This window comes from Rattus norvegicus, chromosome 8, assembly GCF_021556685.1.
Source record: "Rattus norvegicus strain SHRSP/BbbUtx chromosome 8, alternate assembly SHRSP_T2T, whole genome shotgun sequence".
NCBI lineage: Eukaryota > Metazoa > Chordata > Mammalia > Rodentia > Muridae > Rattus > Rattus norvegicus.
The window spans coordinates 91,740,098-91,767,635 of NC_141541.1; the positions used below are offsets into that span (position 1 = coordinate 91,740,098).

The 27,538-nt window shown below is 42.4% G+C and overlaps 1 long non-coding RNA gene across 1 annotated transcript; it reads left to right on the forward strand.

Moving 5' to 3' along the window:
* The first annotated feature begins 365 nt into the window (after window positions 1-365).
* Window positions 366-26,909, forward strand: LOC120094214 (uncharacterized). Its single transcript, XR_015627359.1, has 5 exons — window positions 366-506; window positions 22,296-22,351; window positions 23,073-23,166; window positions 26,120-26,308; window positions 26,703-26,909. It is a non-coding gene; the product is annotated as an uncharacterized LOC120094214 (long non-coding RNA).
* The last annotated feature ends 629 nt before the right edge of the window (window positions 26,910-27,538 follow it).

The following is a 27,538-nucleotide window of genomic DNA, read 5'->3' on the forward strand; positions in this document are numbered from 1 at the left end:
CACACATACACACACGCACCATTTTTCTACCTTTATTTCTCAGGCTGCTACTCACAGACTTAACTAGGGTTTAGACCCACAAAAATGAAGCAGAGTGAAACCTTCAAGTTAGATGGCATCTAGAGTTTGATTCCAAGTCATGAAAACAAACTGTAGCTAATTTAACAGAAGTCTTTTGGGAGGCTATCGATGAGCTCACTGAATCAAAGAGAAGGTTGATGAAGACGGAACCTGGGAGGGCAGATCCTAAGGCAGTGCAGGTAGGAAGGCAGGAAGAATCTGCTGACGGTGTCCTAGGCAAGCCCCTCTGTGGTGAATGCCCTTTGGTTATTTCCTGTGTGAGCCTTATCCTACTCCTGATACAGATTTCTGCAGTTTGTGAAAGGCCACTTTGCCTGGGGCAGGCTGGATGTTGCCCATGAACCTTCCACAATGCAACCTAGTAGACGGGAGAGCCAACTGTGATTTCCCTGAAGGGAGAAGATTTGAGACAAAGAAACCAGCAGGTACGTAGATTCTAAAATGCAGGCTGCTGCGGCTATTCTAATATTTGTTAATAAATGCTACATATGACTTTAACAACATTGGTACTTAAAGAATTCATATGGGAGGTTATTATAACCGAACAAAGGTTTCATTAAAAATAATGAATAAGAAAAAAACAGCACACACTGATTTATCAATTGTCATAATCTCTTTGCACTTGAATGAGCATAGCCTACAAACCAGGACCTAAGCTGTATTCCCATTGTTCATTAATGTGGTGGGAGATCTGGACTAACAGAACCTTTCCTAAGGTTTGGTTTCTCCATTCACCAAGGACTATGGTAAATTCCTGCTGCAGGATCCATTCTCTCACTAATTAAAAGTGAGTAGAACTCTTTGCTGCTGCTTTCTGCCATGCTTGCCAGGGTCAGCTCTCCTGAGGGTGTTTATAATTTCTGGAACCTGAGTAGTGGAAGAGAACATCTAGTCTCCGTAGAGGAGTCGCCATGACTCTCCTATCTCCTTACTGATTCAAGTGAATCATTTGCAGACCCATAGTGTGGCAAATGTCTTTGGAAGCCGATGAGAGACTCTACTGTACAAATGCTTGCACACTCTGGTAGTTACCAATTCCTATATACCAAAGGAATCTCATGAATTGGAAGAAAGCTGAAGGAAAACCCATCTCCATATGTGAACGGCAGACATCGGTTATTTATGAAAGCAAGGATGAGGGCCTGTTATCCATTAGAGGACAGAATAGAGACAAAGTTGGCTCAGAGGGGACTCCAGAGAAATAAGCATTAGACATATCCATTCACCTAGCAGTGAGTGCCTGTGTGAAGTCAGCATGTTAGGTGATGAGAAATGTCTGGAGGGGCTCAGAAAATATCTGCCAAGAGAGATGGAAAGGTCATATGAGCCAAAGAGTGAGAAACGATGCTGCAAGATAATGTCTTCTAGACGTGACAGGGATGATGCACACAGGAACTCTCGACAAGAGACCTCGCCCAACCTACACAGCTGCAGTAGATATGCCAAAGGGAAGGAGAAAGCATTAACAAGACCTCGCTCTTGGACGAAAGGCTACAGATCAGTGACTACTAAAGGAGGAGGATCAATTTTCATCAAGGCAGAGCTCCCCGGTAGGTTTCCCAATCCCAGATGGTGAGCCCTAAATAGAAGTACGGTTGGGCAGCACTATTCGGAATGCAGTAAGCTGCCGTCATTGTCGTCGTCGTCTCGTCGTCGTCGTCGTCGTTGATGGTGATGGTGGTGGTGGTGGTGGTGGTGGTGGTGGTGGTGGTGGTGGTGGTAGTGGTGGTGGTGTGTGTATAACAATAATAATCATAAAAAAAGGGGTTAAGGGTTTGAGAGGGGTTAATGGGTTCATGAGAGGAGTTGGAGGGTCAGAAGGGTCAAAACGATGTGAGTACAGTGCGCTCGCATATGAAAGTCTAAAAAAAATCAAAACACAAAAATAATCATGAAAAAAAAACCCACAGTTGCTGTGGAAAGACGATACGAGAGATCAGAAGAGAGAGGGGAGGACGAAAAGTTATTTAAGACACAGCAGGCCTGCAGCTACCCCTTCATAAAAACAGAAGGAACTCGAAGGCTGGCAATCAGTGCCTGCTCTTTGCTATGCAGAATTTGAATTGTTTTCAAGGTCCCAACGTGTCTCAGCAGAGGCAGACAGTGCTATACTCCTATTTTATTGTTGAGTAAATGAGAGAAAGTGTAGGTAATCTTTCCAGGACAGATAGGAGGCTTGGGATTTGAACCCAAACATGTAAGAATCTGGAGTTGTGGGTTTAGTTTAATCCACCGCTCTGCACATTTGTAATAGCTGAAACCAATAACCACCCACTATAAATTTGGTAGCCTTGATCTATTTTAGACTAATTCTAAGTACCATGCCAGTTTGAGAGAACAAATTAATACCCATAGCTATAAATATTCCTCTTAAAATTACACCACTATTTCCTTTTTATAGTTATTTTTTTTCTCTTTCCCCAGCAAACTCCAGGACTGAATTGTCCCTCAATTTAGTCTTTATTGCAGAATACTTAAGTAGACTTGGAGGGTGGGGGGATTTAATGTGTTGGAATGTTGGAAGGCGTGTGGTTATTTTAGCAAAATTGGTTCATAGTAACTCATGGATGGATACAGGAGGGAGCCACAGTGGTCTAGGTGTTTGGGGAATCTATCTTGTGAATTTGAAAGAAACCTGAAAGGAACTAACTTAATATCTTTTTGGGTGACTACTGGCTTATATTTCCCGTCAGTTTAAGGAGCCTCTTTAAAAGCTGTAACATTTCCTATTCGATTACGGGTTATCTCTCATTTTCATAAGATTGTATTACATTCATATTACCTGGAAATGGATTTGTATGATGTTAGCTTAAAAAAGATATTTAAAATGAGTGGAACTTTGGAACTAAAATTAACAAAATATAGCAGCTCGACGACACATACAGTCTCACAACTTAGCATGGAGCACAGATCAACTTAAGTGGTCTTTTATAAGATAACTCTTTAATAACTAGAATTGTTTTGGTAATTGTCGATTATCTTAGGTCTGAGGATCGGCTTTTTCTTCCTCTCAGAATTTTTTTTCAGTTGCAACCCAGAGAGATACTTCCTTTCTCTCAGCGTCTAGATGCTTGCCATTGTCAAATTCTATCTGAGTTATAAATGGCTGAGGTGTATGTGTGATCGTCATGACCCTGCTCTGCTTAAAGTCTTCCCAGACACTGTCAGTGCACTGCCCTTCGCTGGGCTTCTGTCATAGATTCCTCTGTTTGTTGTTAAGTTTGACCCCCAACAAACCAATCAGGATTGCGTTATATTATTATTCTCCAAAACAACGTCAGAATTTTCGTGTTCATGTCTGAGGATGAGTAAAACAAGCTTACGGATAATTTGAATCCAGTAAGAAATTATTAAAATACAACCTGTGACTTTGAAAAACTCCACCAGGCTACAATAAAAGTTAAGAGAACGTAAAACATTTTTATTGTAGGCATAAAGTTAAGGTGAAATATACATCTTTATAATTACAAAGTATGTCATTCGAAGAGACTAACTTTTCAGATTGGTAAAAACTGATTTCTTTTAAAGTGGCCATGTACTAAATCGTGAATCTGATTTAGTATTGACTTAAACATTTTAACTATACTTATTTATTTTGTGGATGCATGTTTACTGGGAGGCTGTTCAAGCCATACGGTAGTAAGAGGGCGGTTGACAGGAAGCAGTTCTCTTCTTCTACCGTGTGGGTTCAGGGCATCCAACTCAAGGCAGCAGGCTTGGTGGACAGCACCTTAACTGGCTAAAGTAATCACACCAGCCTGGATACTGATGCTCTTGATTCATATCTCATATGACTACATAGTGAAACTTGAAAATAAAGGTCATTTTACACAGGTATATTAAGGCAAAGAACCATGTACAGCCCTCATACCCCCCCCCAATAATCAGGAATCTAGATTACGCTGACAGCATTCACATTTGCATCCCTGGGCAGATCTCATTCTGCATCCCCAGATACAGTCGGCTCCGTGTTTCTCCGAGCTCCATTTGAGCTCTCCATTTGGCAAAAAACAAATTCAGCATGCCCCAGAAGATTCTGTGTCCCTGAGTCCCAACACCTGCTGGTGTGTCTCCAGAGTAGTGTGGGTGGGTTGGTAAACAGCATCTCCAGCGGCTGGAGCAGGAACAGGGGCAGGTTCTGGGTTCCTCCTCCTTTCCCCTGAAGCCCACTTAAATCTCAAACTCAGTCATTTTTACCTGCCCAACACCCTCACATCTGTTTTATTCCCACGATCGATCCTCTCTCTGCTTCCTGTGGCCTCTGCTTTCTTCTGCTGTTCATTCTTGACACCCTGACTCTCATCCTTAGGTAGTACTGAACCATGCTGAGTTCTGTGTGGGTACAAAGTTCTTTGGTTTAGTCGGGTAGGGAGGTGGAGGGTGCGCGCGGTGGTGGGGATCCATTTTGCTTCCTTTGCCTAGAACCCACACTACTGCTCATCACCCATCTACCGTCTGCTGTGTCAGGCAGCCTCTTGGGTCACATTCACATCATTTTCTTTTGCCTCAGCTCACCCATGTTTATTTTTCCATTGCTCTGTGACTTATTCTTTCCTTGTGCATTTGTCCTTCCTGGACCCACATTACTACTGAATTGTTATCAAGGACCAATGGTGCCTACTTCCATAAATGTAAATGTATGAACATTTTATCCACCACAATCCCCAACACTTTTTTTCTTTTTGCAACGTTCTGGTAAAGGCTCCTCAATTTGAATATTAAGGAGAGAATTTCCATAATCTCACAGTTTAGACAATTTGTGCAAGTCAGTTTTCTCGCCCCGACCCCCAATGTGGATCCAAGTCATTTTACTCAAGATTGCCCACAGGGACTTGTAGTGTTCTCTGCTGCATCCCCAGAGACTTGGGTTTAGAAATTCAGTCACACGTTTAATAAGGGAAAATATTAGCCCATGCTAGACTGTGTCATTCTCGGAGAACATTCTCCCACATTGTTTCCCCAAAGTGGGGAGGTTGTGATCGGACTTGGCTGCTCTTCTGTCACAGTTTGCCTTCTTATCTGAATCTTCCACTCTTGGCTTCTGGTTTCTGCTCTTTGCCACCTCATAATTGGCCCAGGCTTGGCTTCCTGCCAGTGTCCTCACCTCCTTGTTTGGAAGTGATGAGCCTGATGCTTGTCTGGCCTTGACCCGGGCAGGTTCAGGGCAGGGTGTGTGGCTGCGTTGAGTGCTCACTTTTAGGTTCCATTTTGCGTCACGGCAACAGCCCATGTTCCTCACAGTTCCCCAGAAAGGAAGACACTTGTTGTTTGCAAAGCCTTTCACAGAGTGAGGTGCTTTTGGTGGTTGTTGTTGTTGGAGACAGATTTACAAACTCAGGCTGGCTGAGGAAGACCTTGGACTTCCAATCTTTCTACCTCCACTTACCTCGCGCTGGGACTCAATTCCAGGTATGTTTTGCAAAGTGAGTAACCTTCTTTCTCTTAACTGATTTTTCTCTCTCAACCCGTGGACAGAATTTAAGAATACACAACAACGGAGGGTAATGGGAGTACGAGTTTTACATAATCTCTAGAGCCTCACCTCCCCTTGGGAAATGATAATTATTTGGGATTTTCTGTTTTCCTTACTCAGTTCCAAGGTACTGTCAAGACTGCATGTGGGCAGAGTGGTAGCAGGAAGGGGCTTTCTGACTTTCAGTTCACGCGATGGGCCTGAGGGACCCGCGTGGGCTTTCAAGTTGGATGTCTGTGGTCCTTGGGCTTGTGGTTGCTGGTGCTTCCTTTGACCCCACCGCTTGTCCATTAGCCTGTGTGCGTCACCTCTGGACATTGACAGCCTAATGGGCCTTTCAAGGTCCTTGCTTTAACCACCAAGATGCATAGGCAATTCTGGACTACATGCTCACTGCACACAGGCTAAAGAGGTGGGAGCACAGATACACTGTTCTAGGCAACTCTACTCATCTCATGCTCCTTCTGTTCTAGAAGGAAGAAAAGTCTATCAGCTTACAATGCTCTCCAGCGCACCTGATTGCTAGACATCAAGCAGGGCTCTACCTGGTTGGGAGTAAGATTCATTTTCTACCTCTGTTTCTCTTCTCTGTTGAAAAGTTCACTTGGGCTCAGATGGGCTGACGCCCCTCTCCTCTTGGGTCTCTGATCTTTCTAAGTTGTGAGGTCTTCTCTTAGATCTTATCGTGAATTCTCTCCATTCCCAATACTTGGTGATTTCCATGAATGAAGTCAACAGGGAATAAAAAGTACTCAACAAATTGCTGAGTTTTTTGATAATTCTGAATTTCGGGATATGAGAGTGGGAAGCCAATTTAAAATGCCCACTTTGAATACTAACATTTGAATATTAAAGTTTTATTTCTTTTTGCATTCCAGATTTACTATAATTCCACTGTCTTGGAAAGAATGAATGAAAGTCACACATTAAGGAATATAAAAGGAAAAAAATCTTTGATATATGAAAAAATATTTCCCTTAAAGCACTGAGTTGGGAAACATTAACCACACCAAATTTTCATTTATTGGAACTTACTTTTAATTGTGAAGTCAGTATGAATTAGCAAAATGTTTATTATTAAAGAAAAATTAAGTATGTAAAAAATGTAAAATGTTATATATAAGGAAGGGATGCCTGTTACTGAACTTTGGAAGGATTAGGCTGCGTACATTTTATAGAGATCAGCATTCGTGCCACTCCCCATATGTGAAGCATTCACACATACAAGTTTATGGGGCCCAGACCTATTCAAACCACCACAGTGAGCAACAAAGCAGGCTTGGATTAAACACCAAAACATGAAATGAATGCCCATGAATCCAGACCGATGTAAATTAAAATTAATTAATAGAGAGTGGGATCTGGTAATGATGTTCTATGGTCCCCGCTACTCAAGAACCCAAGGCAGTAGAACTACAAAGTGTGCCTGGAAAACAAAGGCCTGCTACATTAACTTAAATTCTGTCTCAAAATAAACAGCAGACAGAGCCTAGCATGTTGGTGGCCTCGGGCTTAATCCCCCAAAATAAAGAAATAAATGAATGGAGGAGAAATGAATCTCACATGCAGGAGAACCGCCCCTTACCAACAAAATTGTGCAAAAAGTCTGACTAAAAGAAATAAGTCATTGGTTTTTCCGCTCCTTAAGTTCAGGTTCTGTCCAATGCCTTCCTTTTAAAGAGCACGGGAGAGATGGAATCTCAGGAGCTTTCTCTGTAAACGAGAAGCCTGATAAACGCACTTTTCCTATGTGATGAGTAACTGTGGTGTAGCAATTTCTTCTAAGCTCTATCCTGGAGGGAAGCCAGTCAAGACTCTGGAAGTAAACAATCAAAACCCAAACAAAACAATACCCATGTATGTGTGTCAGCATCTGTATGTGTTTTTGTGCTTTTTATTTGACTTTTTTTCATGCTTGTTTGTTTTGTCTGAATCTGGTGTGTATGTTTTTATTTTATCTTATTATTTATTTTTAGATGCCTGTTTGTATTGAACGAGAGAAAGGAAGGGTATGGATTTGTGTGGGTGGTGAAGTTGAGAAGATCTGGGGGGAATATGTATGAAAACCATTTTTTCAATCTAAGAAAAGAAGACACAAACCTGGGATGGTGTGCTGACAGGAGGAGGTAAAGGGAGGGGTGGAAGGTGAATAAAATCTAAATACATTGTATGGCTCTGCAAAATTCTCAGAATTCTCATTCTTGTATGGATAAGATGTGTATTTAAATGGAGTACTACTCAGCTATCAAAAAAACAATAACTTCATGAAATTCATAGGCAAATGGATGGAACTAGAAAATATCATCCTGAGTGAGGTAACCCAATCACAAAAACAAAACAAAACAAAACAAAACAAAACAAAAAATACCAAAAACAACACACATGGTATGCACTCACTGATAAATAGATATTAGCCCAAAAGCTCGAATTACCCAAGATACAATCCACAGACCACATGAAACTCAAGAAGAAGGATGACCAAAGTGTGGATGCTTCAGTTCTTCTTAAAAGGGGAGATAAAAATATTCATAGAAGGAGAGATGGAGACAAAGTTGGAGCAGGGATGGAAGGAGTGGTCATTCAGAGCCTGCCTCACCTAGAGATCCAGCCCATATACATACAGCCACTAAACCCAGACAATACTGCTGATGCCAAGAAATAGCTATCTCCTGAGAGGCTCTGCCAGACATCACAAATACAGAGGAGAATGCAAGCAGCCAATCACTGAACTGAGAATGGCTTCCCTATTAGAGGTTTAGAGAAAGGATTAAAGTAGCTGAAAGGGCTTGCAACCCCATAAGAACAATAACACCAACAACCAGAGCTCCCAGGGACTAAACCACCATCCAAAGACTACACGTGGACAGATCCGTGGCTCCAGCTGTGTAGGATGTCATACAGGTGAAGGCAGGTACAAGATAGAATGAGGCCTGTCATTGGACGAGAAGGAAGGATGGGCGGGAGAAAAGTTTTAGAGCGAGGAGGAGACTGGAGGAGGCAGGGGAAGCAATGGAGAGAACATGGAGGCTGATGTTAAGATTCCACTCTGTGTATTTACAGGTTGTTATGAATATTCTTAAGGGATGGATGTGTACAGGGCTGTGTATGTTTAGGTGGGCAATTATATCTTATCAGTTGGATCAGTGTTGTGTGTTCTTTCATGTGGCGATTTAAGTTCAAGAGAGTTTGTGTGGCTGGAGACACTAGGCCGCCATGGAATTGGGATGGCTATTTCTGGCATGGCGGCAACCTGCCTTGGGAACTAGATGGGTAGAGAGATTGCTGCCAGGCTCAGAGAGAAGCCATTGGTAGTGTGATAGGGGATGGAGCAGAGCGGGTGAGGCGCTTTGCTGACTGAGATGAAGATGTCTACCAGATATCTTGGGGCACTACAGTGCTGGATCTAGTGTGGGGTAAAAGACAGCATGCTTTTTATTTATAATTTTACAGCAACACAGCTGCATATGTCGTAGAGGATGACCTTGCTGGGCACTAACGGGAGGAGAAGCCCTTGGTCCTGCCAAGGTTGGAACCCCAGTGTAGAGGGATGTCAGGGCAAGGAGGCAGGAAGGGGTGGGTGGTTGGGTGGAGGAACACCCTCCTGCAAGAAGGGGAGGGGGAATGGGATAGGGGGTTTATGGATGGGAAAATGGGATAACATTTGAAATGTAAATAAAAAATAGCCAATAAAAAAAAAGGAAGGAAAAGGGTAACTCAGAAAAAGCTGCAAATTTAAAAAAATGCTTATTTTATTTTGGGTGTGATAGTTTATTACACTTAGTTTAAAACTTTACTTTTACTTTTATTAAAAAAATTATGGGGTGGAGAAAGATGGGTAGAGACAGGCAAGGCAGGGTTGGTTATGACTTGTTAACTGTGAAAGTTGGAGGGAGAGCACAGACATTCTTCGTACTGTTTGCTATGCTCATGCTAAAAAATTTCCATAACAAAAGTTATTAAAGTAAATCTGCCCATGAAGATAACCCTTTAATAAGTGGTATTGGGTCACAGTCCATACAGCAAAGTGTTTTTTCACTCCAATTCCCAAAGTGGCACCATGAAGATAGAAAGTGACATTTAAGCTGTGGCTGTAGAAAGCCTAAACCTACTGATTGATTTGATCAACTCAGACCAAAAAAACAAAAAACAAAAACAACCCAAAAAACAAAAACAAAAAACTAGTTTAGAAAAGGCAAAACAAGCTCAAACTGTCATTTTGCTGAGTTTCCCCGGACAGACTGACTGACAATACTAGAAAGCTAATTAGTGAAGCAGATGTCTGCTCTGGCACCTTAAATCATGGAGATGTGATTTAAGGAGAGAACTTGGAAACCAAAGCAAAGTTCACTCAGGTAGCTCTCTAGGCAGAACGGCAGGGAAATCTATGTTTATTTTCCGAAAAGTCATGTGCAGCGGACATTACTATAAAGAACAAGACTAAAATCATGATTGGAACATGATCAAGAACCAGTCATTTAATAAATCCCACCTACCGTTTTAACAACATATAGTTGAGCCGAACTACTATTTTAATGATCAGTATGGCACATTTTAAACAGACTAATGTAGATAAAGCTACTCTCCTGCTGCAGGGGATCATGTTGCCTCATTTTGTGACTCAGACAAAAATAGGTAACATTATCTCTGTTTGTCAAGCAGGCAGCAGACCCTGGGAGGTCTCCTGGCCTTGCCGTTGCCAGAGGCAGAGGGATGGGGGACTAGAACCCAGGTGTGCTGGCACGGAGTCCGGCGTTCTCTGTTCTACTGTGCTCTCAAAGGAAACACATGACATACGCTTGTAGCTCCGACTTGGGTTTTAGTGGAAAGTTGGCATCTGTAAGTATCTCAGGAACATAAATAACCTCTTTCGCCAATTTCTGGTGCTTGTCAATAGATTGGTGCTTCCTTTCATGATTGTATATTATAAATAGTCAACATTGCAGGCAAAATGATGTTCCATTAACATAATACCCTGTTTGTTCAATGGTGCATGGCTGAAATCCAGAGAGTTAGCTCTGTGAGGAGGATGCTGCACACTATTAGACTGTCTGGTGTTGAGAGAAGAAGATGAGTTGGAGCATATTAAAATATTACATAATGAACTTACAGTGTCAATTAGTGACAAGTCATCATTATCGCCCATTATGTGACAAATGGGTGCCCCTTTCCAGGATTCTCTCCCCACTCTATAGATACACTTTTCACGCTTCCACCACTGCCGAAATCCGCTTTCCAGTCTATTTCATGTGCGAGGCAAGCCACTCATGATGGCGTGGCTGTTCTCACCTTCACTTAATGACCGTCCCTATGATTTTAAGCAAGGCTTTGGAACCAATCCATGCCTCTCCTTTGGATTTATTCGATACCTTTTGGTAACTTCTCCCAGATGACTCACTTTTGCCTTTGTTTTTAATTAAAGTTTCTTTGTATGGTTCCTTCCTGAGAATCCCCAAGACGGATAATCTTTTGCACAGCAGTCAGTCCGGCCAAGAACAAAAGAACCCACATGAGTTGGAACAAAGTTTACGTGGATTGAATCGCAGTACAGCTTAACATTTTTTTAAAAGGTCTATATTTCAAAAGCCACAGAAGAATTTAACAATCAATGCTTGCCATTTCATCAATATAAACAAACCAAATCACCCAACACTGTACCAGTGGGGAAAGGACATGGTTCTAAAATCGTTTTCCTGATTTGATGCAAACAGCTTGATTACACCTGACAATGTGACCCTTGGGGGTTGCTGAAATGTGTTTTGCCACCTTCCCTCATGCAGAATAATCAAACTATGAGGACCTAAAATGTCACTTCACAAGCAGAAATTAAGGAAACAGGAAGAAATAAACTAAAAGACAGTTTTTGTTGAAAACATCCTAGTGGGCCACCGCAGAATGGTGATGTGCGTTCCTCGGTAGCCCAACAAATGGTGACAATCAGACACGAGGGCTTGATGCTGAGTTTGAGGGGATGTTGGTCTTCAGGAAGATTCACACCAGGAAGCCAAGACAGATCCCAGTGCGTCACTGGATGACTCGCTCCCTTGCTTTAATGGGCATTACTTTTCTCTCACTATACTAACAAGATCACAAATTTAATGCAACACAAATTTATCACCAGATATTCTAGTAAGACTCTCACAGACTGAAAAGCAATATGCCAGCCAGGCTTCTAGAAGCTACAATATTATCAGTCCTGGGAACATCTACTACCCCATGTCTTCCTTTGACCATCCAGGAAAAGGACTTTAGAGACTCATAATGGGAGACGGTCCACCTGGATATTCCAGAATAATCGGCATGCCAGTGCTTATATCTATTCGTATAATTTATAATATCTGTTTACTAGCAGATATGCCACATCGATATCTATTAAGCTCTCTTAAGATTCTAGAGATTAGGGCATCTTCTTTTTATTTTATTCTTATTTTTGTAACCATCATCCTGCCTATCACAAAGAATAAGGTGATATTTACCTGGGGCACAGGCTCTTCCCCCCTGTGCCTTTCAACATTCTCTTACTTGTTAGAGTGCTGGCTGTGTCTGGGCCAACTACCACTCCGACACATTTCAAAAACACACAACTCTTATACACCTGCCTCACAACTCAGGGCATCTATAATTCCATTCATTATGCTCCCCAATAATATCCAAGAGCATAGAAAATTGATGAGAAATAGATGACTTATTTCCATAAACCAGATAAGGGAAATGTTGATTTCCCCCTATCTGGCATCGACACACCATCCATCTTCTGGCGAATGGCTCCAAATTTTGTTTTCAAAATGAAACTCACTGAGTATATTAGCACCATGAAAGAAGTCCCCAAATATGTGCGTGACATGGCAATTCATTTGGATCCTTTGAATAAAAATGAAAATACATGGATTTCTTCAGAGAAGGACCTTCAGAAAATTTCCACCTCCCTCCCAATTATAACTTGTGCAGGCCCAAATAAATGACCTTAACTAAATATTAAAGTATTTTATTTTCAAAGAACAGTTTTAAGTTTTCAAGTGGCATAAATATTTTTTGAAATGATTTTATTGATTAATGGAGTTAGCTTTCTTTAGGTATACTACACAAGCTGTAGGCAGCATTAACCATAACTCTAATTAGGTTTATGCTTCAAGGCTCTTAATTTCCTAACTGTTGATTCTGTTTTCCTAAAGAGGTCCGTAAAAGCATGTTTCAGATGCTTTAAAATTTGGATCCACTCACCACTGGCTAGGGTTCTATATCTGTATTGCCTATCTGCTTAGTGACCAGACTTTCTCTAGGAAACATACTTTCCATTGTATTAGTTAAATTTGTTCACAGATTTTCATTCCTCTCTACCTCCATATTTCCCTGTAGTGCTGTGCCTGTACTTCTTTACCCTAATGACTTTGAACTTGATTTGCAAAGCAGTTGTGAGCTTCGGGAAGAGTGCTATGCACCAGCTGAAGCTTCCTTGTATGATTTGATTTTATCCTACCCGTCACCCCTAACTTCTGTCCACTTACATGTTCCAAATAGTGGTTGCTCCTTTAATGTGCATTCTTAAAGAAAGACTTAGAGCCCGGGTTACCTCAGCACAAATCTAGGCAATAGTCTCCATCCCTTAGGTAATGTCATCAGGATAAGAATGTTTATGGTTGGCCTGAACATGGCCATTGTTTTGCAATTGTAGCAAAGGCTTGGTGTTCACTGTTCTGCCTTTGTATCCCTCACCCCACTTCACCATAAGGCATCTATCTATCTATTTATCTATTCATCCATCCACACTAGTATTATTTTAGGTTGACAGAACAAGTGTTACTTTCTGATTGCCTTTAACTATAACAGCACGTCGTTTAATAGTTGCCAAGGACTGAGTCACAGAACACATACCTTCTTGTCTTCTCTAGAGACAGTCCTTGGTGACGGGATTTTAAAAAGTAAATTAACAGATGCACACAGGAAGGAAGCTTACATCATTGAAGACTTTAGATCCTAGACATGTACATTCACCAGTTTAAAAACATGCAAAACCATCTTTTTTAAAGATTATTTTTATAGAACACGTTTTTTCCAGTTAATTATTTTTAATGATGCCTCTATAGAATTAGCAAACATTTCCTTCTTGCTTATCAAAACCAATAGAGGGAGGGAGGCCGTGTCCCCTGATAAGTACCATTTCCATCTTAAAGCATTTACATGTGAGTTTCTGGCTGGTGCTTTTCGATGGGACCAAATTAATGCTGTTTCCATTTTTTTTTTATTTCAACTAAAGTTCCTCAATCAGCAACGATACATGTTGTTTTGTGAGTTCACTAAGTATCTTATTTACTTAAGCATAGCAAGTTATCTGTAAATTTATGCCTTGCCTAAAAGGTACGGGGATTCTAAACCACCGACCGACCTGGGGCGGGCTGTGGTCTTTGTATGTGGGTGCACCTGTGTGTAAGGCAGAAGGTGATTTTGAGCCATCAGTCTTGGTGTTTGGGACAGGGACTCATTAGCATAGTGTGATGGGCCCATGACCAGTGAACCCCAGGGATCTTCCTGTCTCTGCCTCCTCAGGGCTGTGTTTACGACCATGTACCACTATCTCTGGGTTGTTACAGGAGTACTGGGATCAAACCAGGCCTTTCTTTGTGGTTCCAAGGCAAGCACTTTATGAACTGAGCCACCCCCTCAGATTAAGTCAGCATTTTTGGATCTGTGAGATATAACAAAAGCCCATCCTTGGCAAGAAAAGCTGTCTTTGAAAGCAGTGTGTCCTTTCTTTTTTTATTTTATATTTTATTTTACAGCTGCTTTGATGGGCTTGACTGGGCCCTGTTCAAATTGCTGTTAAATCTGAATTGTAAATGTAGCTTTATTCAAATAATTTTTTAAAAATAAATTACCAGTCGTGCTTATATAAAATCTGTATGCCTCTTTTAAGAAAGGCAACATGAATTTAAACAAAAGAAAAGAGCAAAATAAAAATTAGCTTTAAAAATATTTTAATATACAGGAAATGCAGAATATCTTAATGCCTTTGTGTGTGTGTGTGTGTGTGTGTGTGTGTGGCTAAGTATGTGTGTGAGGGAGTGTTAGGTGTCTGGGGAGATAGAAGAGGCATATAAAAAGAAAAGAGAGAGAGAGAGAGAGAGAGAGAGAGAGAGAGGGAGGGAGAGAGAGAGAGAGAGAGAGAGAGAGAGAGAGAGAGAGAGAGAGAGAGAAATTAAAATGTACCTTACTCTAAAATAAAACGTGTCTATTGCAGGGAAAAAGGCCTTCAAGGGACATCGAGCTTTGAATTACAGCAGATATTCAGCCAGTGTTGAAAGAACCGAGTGGACTAACCTGGAAGGAAGGTGTCTTTTGGGGGAATTATAAAAATGGAGAGAGGCAATCTGGGAACATCCTGTGAATATCTAAATTTAGGTTCCGTTCATACCTACTTGGAATTGATGTGAAAGATCAAATCCAATCAGCTGACTACATGATCTTTTATATTAGGTGGAAAGCCACGGTGGTGTCGAAACCCAGAGATCTGTGATAAATGAATGCCTTTGAATGGCTGTTTTCAGGCCTGGAGGGCTGACCAGGCACAGGTGAATTCTATCCACCATGCACACCAGGGCAGGTCAGAATAACTACAAGTCTTTACCAAGAATGTATTCCCTTTAAATTTCTATCTCTTCGCTTGTGTAGAGAGGATAACAATGCCTATAGTCGCATTTGCTAGAGAACAAGATTCTGGAAAGAAAGTGTAGCGGGCTGCGTGGGATCCCTGAAAAGGATCAATTTTAGGATGGTGAGATCACCTTGGATAATCCAAGTGGGTTGAGTCCAGTGAGGAGTGAGGCAGAGTCTGTAAACAGATAAAGTCAGGCAACAATGTTATTCATGGGGTTTGTTCTCTCTCTCTCTCTCTCTCTCTCTCTCTCTCTCTCTCTCTCTCTCTCTCTCTCTCTCTCTCTCTCTCTCTGCCTGTCTTAGGAAGGGAGGCATTCAAAATAGGGATTCTCTGTGTAGCCCAGGGTGCCCTGGAACTCACTCTGTAGACCAGGCTGGCCTCTGCCTCCCAAGGGCTAAGATTAAAGGTGTGCACCACCACCACCACCACCACCTGGCTAGGAGGTTTTACTTTGTAAAGATCTCCTTGAGATCCATTTCACTACAGGACTGTGCACTTAAGATAGTTATTGTATAAGTCAGTTTACTGTTACTATGACAAAATACCCAAGTCACTACCACTAAAGCAGGGAAGGTTACTTTGGCCCAGCCCATGGTTAGTTGATCGCAATGCTTTGGGTGTGTGGTTTCCCTGTATGTACATCCTGAAGCAACCATGTGGCAGAGGAGGGATGCCTATTTCGTGGTAGCTGGGAAACAAAGAGGGCTGGAGCTGTGTCATCTTGTCAGGGGCACAGGCTCAGTGACAGAATATCCTGTCACAAGGTCCATCTCAGACCATAGTGGCATGCGTTAAGAAGCAAAAGCCCTTTAACACACAGGCACTTAGGCCTTGGAACATTCAAGATTCAAACTAAGCAGCTCAGATGGAAAAATTGTTTATTTTAGAAAGCCTTTAGAATGTTTTATAGAAACACATATAACAAAATTAGATTAAATATAGAAATAAGAGAATGCAGAAAGTAGGACAGAATAAATCTGAAAAAGATAAAATTAAACTGAGTGTTTTGTTCACAGCATGAATGCTGTGAGGCCCTGTGCTTTTGACTCTAGGCTTTTTAGAAGCTACTGCCAACAAGAAGACTAGTCACATGACCCTTATAAAAAAAATCCTAATTTATAGTATGCTCTCAATTAGCTAAAAATAATGATCTAACCTTAGAAGGAAATATGCATGTATGCATGCATATGTAGAAAATCTTAGAGAGATGTACACTGAATGTAAATTGGTTATTATTAGGCTACGGTGGTGGGTCATATTTTCTTCTTTGTCCTTTTATACATTTTCTGAAAATTTCACAGTTGACTTACAGCTTATAATTAGGAGGGTGCCTTTGTGCCTCTCGATGACTTTTGTATAAATTTTCCCAGCACCTCAGAGGGAACGAAGGAAAAGATATCAAATATACAGAGCTCACACCCAGTGAGTCTGGCTAGAGAAAGGAGTGAAGACTCCTGGGAGAAGGACTAGGCTCTGTGAGCAGGGCTCTGGGGCTTAGTTTCAACAGGGCAGTGCAGGTGTGTGAAGCCTCAGAGAAACCGCTCCCCCTGCGCCATATCCAAATCCCATGGCTTCAACTGCAGAGAACAGAACAGATGCAGGAGATGGCAGGGTGAACGGGAGAGGGCTATGTTCCCATCCCCCACCCCCGGGGGAAAATAGACAGTTCTCTTTGCTTTTGCCAAGGCCCGGGATGCTAATTTTCCTCCCTGGCCATTATATTCCATTAATTTAGGCAAAATGGGGGTTAAAGTTAAAAAAGAGGAATGTGGCATTCAGCTGGTGATCCTGGGAATTTTTGACAGCTCTATTGACATATACTTTCTATAGTGTAAAATTTACCCATGGAAGTGTATAATTCACTGAGTCTGAACATGGTCACCTATTCACACAGAGTTAGGGAACAATCAGTGTTAGTGAGCTCAGGTTCCCATGCATGACAGGCAATGAACAACTAAGCTAAATGTTCAGCCTTACGCTCTTTTTAATGACTGGTTTCTTTCATTAAGAATACTTTTTAAAGCTAATACATATTATAATATGTATCGATCCTTGGCTCCTTTAAATTATCCTAATTTATTCATTTCACATGTATGAGTGTTTTACCTGTTTTTACACACACACATACACACATATATATATACATACACATACACATACACACATATTCATATATACACATACACATACATATATACCACACACACACCTGGTATCCAAGGAAGCCAGAAGAGGATGTTGGATCCCTGGAACTGGAGCTACCAATGACTTTGAGCCATGGTGTGGCTCCTAGGAACCAAACCCAGGTCCTCTGCAAGAGCTTCAAGTGCTCTCAATGACCGAGCCATCTCTCCATCCCTCTTGGCTCCTTTTTAGGGCCGAATAACATTGCATTGCCTGGATATATTACTCTTTATTTATCTACTGGGTAGCTGAAAAATATTTTAATTGTCTCTATTTTGGCTAGGTTTTTAAAAAAATAATTAATTTATTTTCAGCTCAAGTAGTTTTATTGGAATTTAAAAGGAAAATGTTGAAGCAGGCAAGCTATAAATCTCACCAGCTGCCTCAAGGAAGGAGACAGAAAGCCATATTGTTTTAGTTAAGCTAAGCCATGGAAGCCAGCCACAGGGTGGACTAGGTTCCGAGAGGAACTTTGGGGGAAGAGTAAGGAATTCCCAAGCGCTAGGGAAAGAATGCTTAGGAGAGAGAGAGAGTGGAAGAGGAGGAGGAAGAAAAGGAAAAGTTATACTTTTCTAAGTAATTCATTAAAGTGTACAAACTTACAAAGCTATAAAAAGTTGGGCCGACGGATGTAGATCGCTCCTGAGAGACACAGCCAGAATACAGCAAATACAGAGGCGAATGCCAGCAGCAAACCACTGAACTGAGAATAGGTCCCCCGTTGAAGGAATCAGAGAAAGAACTGGAAGAGCTTGAAGGGGCTCGAGACCCCATATGTACAACAATGCCAAGCAACCAGAGCTTCCAGGGACTAAGCCACTACCTAAAGACTATACATGGACTGACCCTGGACTCTGACATCATAGGTAGCAATGAATATCCTAGTAAGAGCACCAGTGGAAGGGGAAGCCCTGGGTCCTGCTAAGACTGAACCCCCAGTGAACTAGTCTGTTGGGGGGAGGGCGGCAATGGGGGGAGGTTGGGGAGGGGAACACCCATAAGGAAGGGGAGGGGGGAGGGGGATGTTTGCCCGGAAACCGGGAAAGGGAATAACACTTGAAATGTATATAAGAAATACTCAAGTTAATAAAAAAAAAAGTTGGGCCGGGTGGGGAAATCCTGTAAGGAAAAAGTACATTATCTGAAATTTTTCCACCTTTGTCTTCAGAATGTTTTAAGGGTGGCCCACCTTCCTGAGGGGTGGTCCCTTGGCCAGATGAGTGACCAGCACAAATGGATTAACTCTTAGGTTTTTGTTTAGTTTGTCCCCACTAGGCCAAAAAAAAAAAAAAAGGCGTTTTATCTACAAAGGGAGGGTCCTGGCTATTTTGTTGATTTCAGTTGATCAGTTGATAGCCAGATAATAATGAATGGACCAGACTATATGCAATGCAACTGTGAAGAAGTGATGCTTCCAGTAAAGTACCCTGATATTGCTTGCCAAAAAAAAAAAGGGCCTTACAAGGCTACTGTAACACCCCGTTTTGAAGATTGTACTGTATAATATTTAGAGATGGGTTAAAATCGGAGAGTATATATTCCATTTTCATCATGGAAATTTGAGGCCCAGTCCCAAAGCTGTTGGCTGAAACAGATTAGTGTCTGGACTAGGAGTGTTAAGTCCGAAACCTCACACACAGCTTCCAGGTTAGGATGATCCTTTGGGAGGAGACAAGAAGCCAGAGCTCCCTCTGACGTTTCTGGTTCAGGGACATTCCTGAAACTGTTGCTGCTGGTGCCAGCCCTAAGCCTGTCTGGCTAGTTTCTTTCTCCTATTCTTGTCATTTCTCCATCCCTTGCATAGGAAATAACTGCCACTTAGGGACTCGGTGCATTAGCCACTTAGCTTTTCTGAGCTGAGTGGGTCATCAGACGTAACAGTGGGGTTCCCCTACAGAGGAGTTATCTAGGAGAGTGTATCAGCAGTTCCATTTTTTAAAATTATTTTTATTTATATTTATAAGTATACTGTACCTGTCTTCAGAGACACCAGAAGAGGGCATTAAATCCCATTGCAGATGGTTGTGAGCCACCATGTGGTTACTGGGAATTGAACTCATGACCTCTGGAAGAGCAGTCAGTACTCTTAACCACTGAGCCATCTCTCCAGCCCCATTTTTTTTATAGTAGCAAGTGTAGGGAGAAATAGAAGTTCTTGGCTGGTGCCTCAAGCTTAGATTGAGACAGGAGGGAGAATTACAGCAAAGGCAAGAGTTATTGGTATCATATGTTCTAGGCAGAGAACCAGAAGAAGCTACAGCAGAATAGTTTTAAATGTCAAAATCAAAGTCCATCGGAATCCTTTGACGGGCTCACAAGAGAACCCATCGGTTGGAATCTTCTTTCCTTTTTCCTTTATCTTCCAAGACTAAGTCAAGAGTCCCGGAATGAACTCGGGATCTGCCTTCGAGAAGTTTGTTAACTGTTGAAGAGTCTAGAAATCAGTGTAAGGTCCCTTCCAGATACTTCTAGAGAGGGAGAGAATTAACCATCATTTGTTTTTTTGTTTGTTTGTTTTATGTTTTAGTTGGTTGCATTTTAGGCCAAAACAATAGTGACCCTCTTGTAGCTACAAGTATGTGGTGCAGTGTCAAACTGAGCCAAGCTCATAATGTCCTATGTCTTGGAAGCATTTTCCTTATCAAGATGAAATCAGTGAGAATTGGTCATCTAAATAACATGTCCTATGGGTTTAAGCCATAGGGAGAGCAATCCTTTGGACTGTTAAATAAAAACACAATCATTGTAATTTTTGGTTTACTTTCCTGTGCATGGATCATGTAGGTGACCATTTTCTTTATTACTGTTAAGGCTACTTGAGGGCCTAAATCTCAGGGAGCACTGGGCCTTGCGGGGAGCTGAAATGGAAATTTAAGGGTTCTTTGGGGAGTCAGTTGTGTTGGATGGTGTTTTGCTGGGGCAAACACGTGAAGGAGTATTTTCCTGAAGTGGACACAGGTGAAAGACTAAGGCAGACTCCCGAAGGAATGTTTCACTGAAGCAGACACAGGAGAGAAGATGTCCTGCTAAAGCAAGCCAGTGAAAGGGCACGTGAAGAAGGACGGATTCTTTGCTAAAAACACGCACATATTGGTCCACCTTAAGTTATTACATAGTTGACTCCACAGAGAGAAACACACCAAAACAAACAAACAAACACCAAACTTCTGGTGATGTGCTGCAGTTTCTTGCTGCTTCTGTGGACTCCGGCTGATTAGCAGAGCGATGTCAGCAGAAACAGACCCATGGAGGACACGTCATGCTTGGAGGGACTATAAAAAGGACTCCACAGGGACAGAGGCAGAGCGTGCCTTGCTTATAGAGCTAGCTGTGCACTGCATAGAGGTCTCTAGTCTTCACTGAACTTCACTTCCCTGAGAGAGGTACAGCTGAGAACTTCTCCTGGTGTCCCTCTTGGTCCCTCTCTGGCTGTCTCTGCTAGGTAGTGCCACTGCTGCTGACTCTTGTTTGCTGCCCCGACTCCGTGAATGTGTTTGTGAGTAGATCGAGCTGCCGCTTCTGAGCTGTGAACTGAACTGCCGATTTCCAGACAACACAGATGGGCATTGCTCCAAAGAACCTCTCTAAACAGGTTCACTCCCCCCACCACTGTATCCTATCTTTTCCACAACCCCTGGTGGGTGGTGGGATACAGGGAGGTTAAAGTGTTTAAGAACCATTGGGAGCCCTCCCTATTTTATTGGATAGATGGTTAAGATGTCATCAATAACTTTCCAAGGAGACTATTTCTTAAAGTTTCCCTCTTTATGAAAGTCTTAGAGAGTTGATTAATCCATCTCACTTAATGTAATCAAAGACATTAAAATGTTTCTCAGAATTTCCAAATAGCATGAAATAACTCCTATTATCCTTTGTGATAACTGATTGTACCTAAAAAAAAAAAAAAACGGACTCATCATTTAGTTAGTTCATATAGCTTCAACTTAAAAGCCCCATTTCTACAAGCTCGTGTGATATAACAAAAGACACACACAGTTTCCTGCCACTACTCTTGAGGTCACTGAGGGGCCTTAGACGAGATGTGAGGTTGGGTGCCCAGTTTTCCAACTGAACAGAAATAGAACAGGTGCTCAGCTTTATTGCTTTCAATTACATAGCATCGCAAAGTCTAATTTCCAAAGTGTTGGGATGAAATGTTCCTGGGGGCATTCAGTTTGAAGAATAGGCTAAGAGTGATCTGCAGTGAGCACACTCACTATTGTACAAAGAATCTCTCACGCACCGTACGGGAGCATCCCCTGTCAATAAGAAGCTGGTGGCCAATGAACGGAGGCAGGATTAGAAGGCGGGACATCTTGCAGAAAGAGATAGTAATTCTGGGAAAGAGTCGGTCACTTTTTGCCCCCGACTTGGAGGAGATGGACTTATGAAACTGAGGAGAGGTAACCAGCCATGCGGCACACATAGAGTATAATAAATGGGTTATATAAGTTATGAGCTAGTTAAGGAACAAGCCCAACACTCTGACCTAGGCATTTATTGATACATAAATAGCCTCCAAGTCAGTAAGCGGAAACTGGGACATGGGAGAAAAGCCCGTGGTTGCACACTATCCATAGGAATGGTGCCTTTAAGGTGATTTAGCACTTTCTTCTTTTTTTAAATATTTTTTAAATTGACTTGTATTTGTGTCTGGAGAGATGGCTCAGTGGTTAAGAACATTGGCTTCTCTTCCAGAGGACCCAGGTTTGATTCCCAGCATCCTGGCATATCATATCTATTTGTAAATCCAGTACCAGGGGCTCTGAAAGCCTCTTCTGGCCTCTGAAGGCACCAGACACTCTTGTGATACATGGACACACATGCAGGCAGAGCACCCATACACATAAACATTTTTTTAAAAAATTAAAATAATTTTTGTTTATGCAAATCTGTCTGTGTATGCAGTGCCCACTGAGTCCAGAAGAGGGAGTCAGAGCCTCTGGAACAAGATTGTGAGCCAGGTAATGTGGGTGCTGGGGGCCAAACCTGGGTCCTGTGGAAGAGCAGACAGAGCTCTTAACCACTGAGACATCTCTCCGGCCCCTAGCATTTTCTTCTTAAGGTACTACAACCTGGGTTAGCTTGTTCCTGTGTTCATAGTGCAAAAAAGAAGTTCATTTCCCAGCTCTGTCCCTTGATCATCAATGATCCTAGAAGACCAAGTCTTTTGTTCTCTCTGCTTCCCTCTTCCCCTGGGGCTGGTTCCGACCCCTGGGGCCCACGTGTAGGAGAACAGACCCCAACAGTGTAACTTCAGTGTATACAGGGAGGATGTCTGACTCTCAGAAGGGCAACTTCCCTTTAACATTTGCCTATTTGGTCATTCTTTCTGAATGTGGGGGTTCTGAGGGTTTGTGTGTACGGAGGTCAGAGAACAACTTTCAGGAGTCTGTTTTCACCTTCCACGAGAGTGGCAATGCTTTCTCCCGATGTGCTATGCACTCTAGCTGACTGTGAGCTTCCAGGCACATCTGCCTCAGCTCTCATCTCGATGCAGAAGTGTGTGCCCTTGCAAATTGCTTTTGAGGATGGATGTAGACACTGCCCTTTGGTATTCACTGAACCATTTCTCAGGTCCTGGTGGTTGGGACTTCACGAGGAGTTTAAAGGCAAGGGATCATGGGGGAAATCCCTTTTTCTCTGTTCCATTTTAGTTCTTTCCTCTCTCTGCACACTGTTCAGATCCTCTGCCCTGACCCTGAGAGCCAGAAGCCAAGCATCAGGAGCAGGAAATGCAGTGAGCCTTGAGAACTGGACTCCTGTCGATGATTCCAAGGTAGGTAAGAAGCCATGACATGGAGGCTTCTGAAGTAACACCACTTCCACATTCCCCTATAAACCCTTTTGGCCTCCCTCTGCTTACAGGCTAGCTCCTTGCCTTAGAGAGAAGCTTATGCCCTATGGCCTAGTCAGCTAGCTTCTCTGACCAAATAGCCCATGGCTACAGTGTCTTAGGTTGGTGAAAAGGTGAAAGTAAGTTCCTTTCACATTATATAGCCACATGGAATTGGCAGTTGTTCAGGAGAAGCCAGGGCTTCTGCTACATAGTGATGCCTCAAGCAGTTGCCAACAAATAGTTCAGTCACCACAGGACAGGCTCGGCCTATAGGTAGTGTGCACTGCTGCCTCCAAATATCATTCACAAAACTTGCATGGTCCGCGCTGCACCAAGGAGCGTCCAGGAGGAAAGAAAATGAACGTGTAGCAATTGACTCTGTTACTAACACAAGCGTTGGACTAACAGGTAGATTTCGTTTTCCTCATTGCTTCTGGAAGTTTGGTCACACTATCTCTGAAAGAGTCTCCTAGTGACTCTTTAGCAATGCATTCTGAGATTTGGGGGTTGAATTATTTAGTGATTAATGAGGATTTCTCCAGTGTTTGACCCCTGAACATTCTACCTCAGCAACATCTACGAGTATCTGAATTAATGGTCCAGAGAGTCACAAAAGGTAAAGTTCAAGAGCTTTGCTAGCTCCCTTGCAGTAAATGAATTTTTGTTCAGTGTTGTAAAAGTTGTTAAGGTTCTGTTAAGTATCAAGGCTTATCCTCTTTCCTAATTTCTTTTTTTTTTCTCAGCCTTAGGAACTTGTACATGTTAGGCAAGCACTCTAGCCTTGTTGGGAAATCACCACCACCACCACCACCACCACCACCACCACCACCATCAACATCATTGGTATAGGAAATTTTCACATTGGCAAACAATCTTATGGAATTTCCATTTGGCCTCTGGTACACCGGGCTGCCCCTGAACTCCTGTGGGGCATCAGACCTTCCTGGTAAAGAGTCCAGGCTGAAGAACAGAGGGCAAGTGGTGACCTTGACTCTTTACTTCATCCCTCAGTTTGATCATTTATCAAATGTTGGGGGATGCGTGAGGGCCAAAACTGCACTCTCTAACTCATGTGGCTTTCCTTGTTTAGCCCCCATTCTCCTACTCTCCGGGGGCCCTCTCCCACAGAAGCTGGGAAGCAGAAGTGCGCCTTTCCCAAAGTCAGCTGGAATTGGTTAGATTTTGATTCTGTCACTTTGATGAATTTGTTTGAAATCTGGAAGGCAGATATGAGGGAGCCATTGTTGTGTTTCACTGGGTTGTTTTTCTGCAGGCAAGACAGAGTCTGAGGTGAGGTCTAAACTGCAGTAGGATTCTAACATCTCTGGCTAGCTTCCTGGGGGCCAAAGGCAGTGTCAGCAACAGATTCTTGAGTCTGAATTTCTGCCTTGTGATTTTTTTTTTAAATATAGTGTCTTGGGTGACTATGAAATGAAGTTCTCAGAGTTGGGGGAAGACTCACTTGTGATAAGTGTCTGCAAGCCCATTCACTGATTTAAACTTCCTGATTATGGAGAGATGCAATGTTGCAGACCCACAGCCGAATTATTGTGGGTTACTTGAAGCCCCCTCAGCAGCCATGCACTGTCTACCTCTACAGTTGACCTAACACCTGGGGACTATAACACACAGCTTTGGGGGCATGTTACTAATAGCCTGTCTTAGTCAGGGTTTCCATTCCTGCACAAAAGATCATGACCAAGAAGCAAGCTGGGGAGGAAAGGGTTTATTCAGCTTACATTTCCTCCATTGTTGTTCATCACCAAAGGGAGTCAGGACAGGAACTCATATAGGGCAGGAACTTGGAGGCAGGAGCTGATGAAGAGGCCATGGAGGGATGTTACTTACTGGCTTGCTTCCTCTGGCTTGCCTAGCTTGCTCTCTTATTGAACCCAGGACCACCAGCCCAGGGATGGCACCACTCACAATGGGCTGGGCCCTCCCTCTTGATCACTAATTGAGAAAATGCCTTACAGTTTTCTGGGGACAGCATATGATGACAAGGACTGCCAGCAGTAGGCTGGGATGGAGACATCTCAGAAGCCCAAGGTAGCTCCTTGTAAAAAAGGGTGGCATCTGGGACCCTGAGAAGCTGGAGACACATCCTTCCAGGGGACCTGCCATCTGAAATAAGAGGCTGCCTGCAGTAGGCCAGGATGGAGACATCTCAGTAGCCTGCAGCAGCTCTTTGTAAAAAAAAAAGCAAAAGGTTGTTCCCATCTCTCCTAACCTTAGCCCTGGACAACGGCTGTATAGATTTCATTTGTGCGTGACAGAGGCATTTCCTCAAGGGAGGCTCCTCTCTCTGTGATAACTCCAGCTTGTGTCAAATTGACACATAAAACCAGCCAGTACATAACACATTAGATTACATCAAGCCAAAGGCTAAAAATGTCATAGGATGCCATCTGAAACCTATAGCAAGGACTCTCCGGATTTGCTTTAACCAACTACATGATATTCTCACCACTATTTGAGAAGTGCATTGATTTATGGCTTTGTTTTGTTCGGTAACTATAAAAATGTCATGATACTATCACCACCTTTGAATATGGTATTTGCAGTTGCCGGAAGCCATGCTCCTGGGCCATGGACACTCATGTTTAGCTCAGATTAAACTCTTGATTAATCCCTGTGGGGTGAAAGTTAGGCCTTTTTGTCTACAGTTAACCTTGAAAATGGCAGCTTTCTCAGAGAGGCGGCTCTAGGTCCCATATGGTACTTAGTAATGAGAAAAGATGTGCAAAACTTAGGCATGAGCATCAAGAAAAATAAATAAATTGTCACGGTTTCTCTCCAAAAGCTATTTCTATTGTCTTTCTGTTAACTTTACAAATGCTAATTCCTTATGCTCCTCCTGGACCAGGCTAAAATCAGTCGTCTTTCCCTACAGTGAATGTAAGGAAATCAGTGTCCCGACATGGTTTTGTGGTGATGACACCACATACCCCAAAGCACAGAGCTCAGAAGGTGCAGAATGCACCCGAGTGCCACTGCAGTGCCCACAAATGACCAGGGACGCGGAGGGAAGTTCTTGAGGAGTTCCATTGTTGAAGATGAATCTGGTTCCAGAGACTACTCAGTAAGTCTACTCGGCAGAAAAATGTGGAGTCTGTGTCACAAGGTTAATGTACCCACATTCCTTTCTCACATGCTAATTCGGGAAGAGCTATTTGCCCCTCTGCTGACCCCATTACTTCGACGACTGCCACTTCACCTGGTCCTAAGGACACACCACCCCAAATTACATTTTAGGTCTTGGAGTCCAGAAGGACACACACAGTGGGTGGAGGTGTTAGAACAGAAATATCTTATTAAAGACCTCTCTTTTAAGCCATAAATTTGAGAGAGAGCAGGGAGGTTGCACATGAGAAGGACCAGAGGGATGATAGGAAAGGGGGAGCTGGTGTAATTGTATTTTAATTTAAAAAAATTAATAAAACCTTCTCTTCTAAACTCAATTTATTTAATTTCAGGAGGCAGCTAAAGAATAAATAACTGGCTATTCTGAAACAAATGCCAATATAAAAGAAGAAAATTTGAACAAAATTGTATTTGGTCACTATGCAACGTCCTTTATTCAAGATATAAAAAGCCTAATTTAACACTCGTTACTGCATCTTGAAACCCATTTAGTCTGCCTTTTAAAAATAAATCGCCTTTTCAATGCCTGAGTTACACTGTAGACATGGAATTGTTTTCTCTTACTGTTCCTCCTCGTGAGCCAACATTTTGAATCTGAAGAGATTACTAACTTGCCTACACATTAGGGATTTCCAACCACAAAGTAGCATTAATAACATTTGTGGGGCTTTTTTCAGGGAAAGGCAGCGTTTGCTACCAAGGATCACAAGGGTGGTACCTTCTCACACAAGACTAGACATAGCTTTTGGAGGAAAACTGTGACAGTTCATTTTTATATCGAAGCTCTCACACCACTTAGGGTGCATCCTTTCTCACCAAAGAATCGACAGATACCACGCAGAACACAGAACACAGTTTGGTTTACCATGGGTGGCCACTGTTTCATTGTTTTAGCTGCAGATTTCGTGAGTATCTCTTGGCAAGCATTATTCCTAAATCCCTCAATTGTGAAATAAGAATGATGATAGTTCCCCACCCCCACTCCCACCCCAACACACTTGGGAAGACTAGAGGATTACCGATTAGAATGTGCACACAGCACGGGAAATATAGAGGATATACCGGTTGCCACAGCAAGTTTCTTCTGTTTTCTCTCAGACGGTTTAGCAATAAGATGAGTTCATGTCAAGATTTAATCTTCTATGTGGTGCCTATTGATTTATGTAAC